This window comes from Tupaia chinensis, unplaced genomic scaffold (assembly GCF_000334495.1).
Source record: "Tupaia chinensis unplaced genomic scaffold, TupChi_1.0 Scaffold000126_2, whole genome shotgun sequence".
Taxonomy (NCBI): Eukaryota; Metazoa; Chordata; class Mammalia; order Scandentia; family Tupaiidae; genus Tupaia; species Tupaia belangeri.
Window position 1 is genome coordinate 3,317,200 of NW_006159594.1, and position 5,269 is coordinate 3,322,468.

The window sequence follows — 5,269 nt, forward strand, 5'->3', positions numbered from 1 at the left end:
TCTCAGAGTATAAATTGTACCAGATACTGGGGGGGGGGAGAGTCACACAAAGAAGATTAATAAAAGATGCTGAATATATGTAAAACACCTAAGTCTAGAAGCATATTTTTATGAGCTTTTAAAGTCATGGTACTCCCCCTCCCTGCTTTTTTTAAATGCCAGCTTCATACTGTTTGAAGACTGGTTAAAAATTATTTGCAGACATTGCCCTAATTTGGAAAAAGTTTGCCTGTTCAAAATGAATAGCTATTTTTCATCAACCCAACCACACTAGTTGAAGGGCTTGGCCTCATAGAAAGCACAGGCAGTTCACACTAATAGCAGGAAGGAGGTTGTCAATCCAAGGCTCTGCTTTCACTTTACAGCCTCTTATCTAAGTGAGCTACAAAGAGGTGATGCCTAGACGGAACAGGAGAAAGGGAGAAACTCAAAATCTTGCTTTGTCTTTTAATGAGGCTGCCATTTCCTCTGCCTGGAATGCCCTCTCACCCACACAGTCCTGTTTTCAAAACCAATGAAGCCCTACTTTTCTCAAGGCTCTTGGCTCTTGCAACCAGGCAAAATTCTCCTCACAGGTGCTTTCATATCACTGTAATTTTCCTTTCTAACTTTCAAACTTTATAATTATGTTTATTATAGTGAGTGACGTATTGTCTACTGCTCCTTCCCTACCAAATAATTGAACTCTGAATTTTTCTCTTAACTGCACCCCCAGCACGTAGAATGTTCAGCATATAAAAGGTACTTAATACATATTTAGCTGATTAGTTGTCAGAGTATTATTTTATCAGGGATATGACTAAAAATTCTCAAAGCTTCACTTAAGTTAGAAAATAAAGGTGGTTACTTTTTTTTGTCACTTATCAGACACATGCAACTGCAAAAAACTTGAGTGTCAAAGTTGCCTGGACCTCTGTCCCAATTTTCATTATAACTGTCTGCTTAAATGTCAGATTTGGTTTACCAATCTATACTCCTAAAATTCAAAGCCATGAAAATGAAAAGATTCAGAACAAAAGTATTTCCTTTGTTAGGATGCAACAAAAATAGCAATTCTCACCTGAAGTTCTTACTTGTAAAAGAAATGTAGTTATCCAAATCATTAACGTCTATCGGAAGGGAAATTATTGTGCTATTTCACTGAGATGAGGTTGCCAGAGTCCCAATATCACTCTTGCAGACTTCATGAAATAGGTAGACAATAGTGTGTATCAAAAATGCAAACAAAAACATTCTTTTTCAATTATAGGTATGTACCAGGCAAAGCTCAACTGGCTTCTAAAAAATCCACCTTTTTTTCAACTACTCATCTATAAGAAATCTCAGGGGACCAGCAGTTGGCACAACGGCTACGTCACTGGACTCCCATGTATTTGGTTCAAGTCCTGAACCTGGTGGCTTAAACTCATGCTGGGCACATGTGCGTGCATGCCCAAGACCCCAAGAGGCAAATGGAGAAGGGACTACAACGTGGCCAACCCCCCGGGGGGTGATTTCTTGCTTTCTGTCTCTCTGTTTCTCTCTGTCTTTCTGACGAGCACATGTACCCTATAGCAAAAATCTCTCTCAAAAAAAGATATCTCAGTGATACATTGAGAGAATATAGCTTAATAAAATTAGAATCACTATAAGCCCAGACTCAGCAATGTTTAGTTCAGTTCAAACACAAAACAAAATTTATTGAAGCAAATACTATTCATTATTGGTGCAAGCAAAATTCTAGCATCTAAATTTAAGATGATGAAAAAATATATTTAAAAAATTTTGCTATAGGGTATATGCACTGACTGGAGAGAGGAGAAAAAGAGAGAGAGAGACAAAGTAAGAAAGCATCCTTCCAGGAGGGCTGGCCATGCCTCTCTTCCATTTGCTCTTGAGATTTTGAGCATTAATTCACATGAGCCAAGAGACACAAATGTTTCAAGGTCAGTTCTCTCACATTTATTTAAAAAAAAAAAAAAAAGCTTTCTTCTAACCACTGTTTCTTACCAAAGTGCTATGTTCTTATTAAATTTTACTCTAAGATAGTCTTACAAATTTACAAGTTTTTTTCTGATAAAAAAGTTATTTTCATCCTCAAATTTTGATGAATTTAAATGCCCAGAATCTTAATTTTTTTTTTCTTGGATAGAATCTTAAATTTTTAAAAAGATAAAAATGGGTCCAAAAAGCTAAAATTTTACTCCTAAACTACAATTGAGAAATTTAAAAAAAGATGAATTAATGTAAGTTTAAAGTTTAATTCTTCTTTCACTTCATTACAAGAAATACTATCAGAAGTAGCACAGATACCCAGGTATTCAGATTAGCATCATCCAAAACTTCATGAAAAATTTATTTACACATTATTTCAAAAACTTGGTATGAATCCACAGTAAACCTCTTAGATCTTTTATAATCTTATAAACCAAAAGGGGAAAAAATATTCAACAAAATTTCAAACTTAATAAAACAGATGTCTCTTCTTGACAAGGCACTGCTGTCAGGCAAAGCAATGATTTGTGAAGTGAATCTCATTTCTCACATTCCAGAAGGTGCCAATATTTATCTTGAGACAAACTATTACCCATATTGGCAACAGCCTACAAAAAGAAAGTCAATGAAATCCAGGCTGCTAGTAATGACAATTATCCAAATACCATGAATTATTCCAAAGCAAAAATCCCAGAGAAAAGCCCATTTTTTCAACATCTCAGTGAAGGGAAGGAAGTATGAACAGACAAGTGTCTGCCAAAACCTTTACAGACGCTTTTAATAAACTTGAACATATATTTAATCTGCACTGTCTTTCCAATACAAGGCCACCTCAAAAACAGAAGTACCCTGTGTAAATATGCATTAGAGGAAGGCAACGGAAAAACAGAAAAGAGGAATGAGGAGACATCTACAAGACCTGTGAATATAACCATGCCTTCTGGTTACCTTAGAAGGAACTGTTTTAAAAATAGAAGTTGTTTTAATATCAATATCTGGCTTCCATTACCTGACAGGCAGATATAAGTTAAATATTCTCCTTGACCTCCAGTTGCCAAGAAAGGAATCTTTTTCTTTGTCCTCCTCTTGACTTGGACAGCTCCCAGCATCCTTTCATCAAGAGGTGCAAAAATTTCCTTGCTGATGGCAGATTTGGCACTCATTGTAGAATAAGCGAGGAGTGCAAGCAGTGAATTTTCTAAAGAAGAAAAGAAAAAGAATTGGAATTGACAATATTTTAAGTGCTCATACAAGCTGATCTTTCTGGTGAAGTAATTTCCATTTTGTAGTTTAACCTCTTACTTGCTTGAAATGCATTATAGAAACATTAAAAGCAAGGTCTTCATATTTCTACTATGAAAAAAATAAAAACAGAAAAGGAATGCTTATTTACTCTGAAAATGTCACATACAATGGAGATGAACAGCATGATATGAAATCTTTGTCACTTTTTCGACCCAACGACACTTAACTCTAACTGGCAAGCAGAACCCACCCTATTTCATTCTATTCTGTGAGGCACATGATTTCCCACTTCAAGTCAGAAGTCTTTCCCACTGCCCGACAATCCCTAAAATTAAGAATTGCTTTTTGTCCCTTCAAAATCTCCTTTAACTCCAATGTAAATTCATTTCCCTAATTCTATTCATAGTGGAAATAATTATATCATCTTCTACATAATAATCATACATGGAACAGAAGACCATTAATTGAATTACCCTTCAGCTGCCTTTGATCAGGCTCAGTAATGAATCTCTAGTTATTAGGCTCTTTCAATGGACTCTATTTTCCAACATCATCTAGTTGCCATGCTCTGAACCCTTGCCAAATTCTCCAAATTTTCCTTCAGCCAAAGTGGACACAGTGTATCTGACTAATGCTGAGCATTTTGGAAATGTTACCCAGCAGTTCCTACATGTTATGCTCCTGTAGTTAACTGGAAATGGGTACCCAATAATTAAGAAAATAAAACAGTACGTTGCTGACTCCTGATGAGTCCACCCAAACTTACATACACAGTGACCACATTATATTTAGTTTTGCAAAAATCAGACCTCCCCAATGGTCTTAATTCTGTTTGTGTCATAGGTTTGAAGTCAATCTAATTTTTAACTGTACCATACAAAAAACTCAGTAATTTTTTTTTTTTTTTTTGAGAGGTTTTTGCTATAGGGTGTGTGCACTCACCAGACAGACAGAAAGAGACAGAAAGCAGTGAGAAATCACCACGCACCCCCTCCCCCAGGGTGGATGGCCACATTGCAGCCACTTCTCCTCCATTCTCCTCTTGGGATCTTAGGCACACATACACAGCCGCCCAGCATGAGCTTAAGCTACCGGGTCCGGGACTCCAACTGTGGTCGACTACATGGGAGCCCAGCAACGTAGCCATTATGCCAACTGCTGTTCCCAAAGCTCAGTAATTTGAGTAAACATTTTCTATTCCATTATTTCAGTCATAGTCTGCACTTTAATTATTAAACAATAATGATTCTAGCAATTAAAAAATAGCAACGAAAGGAGTAGAGAAGACCTATGGGTTTGTTATGCTGGTTGCATAGAGTATTCGGAGATCATGCATGTCAATCAAGCACAGCTATGTATAGTAATGGCAGCTCCAAGAGTCAATTAGACTGCTGTAAAATTGAGCAATTGATAAACACCTATTACATGCCAACTTCTATGCTCAATATTACAGATACAAGAAATACTAAAATATGATCTAAATCATCCAAGAGTTGACTGCTGACTACATTACAGGTTTCAATTAAATCCAGATGATTTATGATGGAAGATCACAGGAATAACCTTCCAAATGCAAGATACACATACTACAATACAATCAGCTACTGGTAATCTATTCACATCTCTTAACTTCCTGGTAGAAATGGGATATCTTAAATAACTGTATCCTTCTGATTAAAAGAAATGTCTCCTAGTTTTAATTCTATAATAGTAAGATTTTCCTAGTGGCACCGAGAATACGTATCTACAGATTTAAATATTATAGCTGTATACCCAGATCTATTGTTGCTCTGTTCATGACATTTTATCGCTGCTACCAAGTTCTTCATGCTTCCTGAAAATAAAATGACAACCATGCAAGGGGACCTGCTTTTAATACGCTGACTACTAACTGACATGTTGTGACTTCCTACAAGTCAGTAAATGGCATTTCACCCACCACAATTTACCCTATCATTAGGCAGGGTGTTAAAATCTACCAGGGACACTTTCTCTCTCTCTCTTTTTCTTTCTTTCATTTTTTTCTTTCTTTCTTTTCTTTTTTTTTTTT

General features: G+C 36.2%; 1 pseudogene; it reads right to left on the bottom strand.

The window, feature by feature from the left end:
- Positions 1-2,250: 2,250 nt before the first annotated feature.
- Positions 2,251-5,269, bottom strand: part of LOC102494024 (nucleolin-like) — a 40,977-nt pseudogene continuing 37,958 nt past the window's right edge.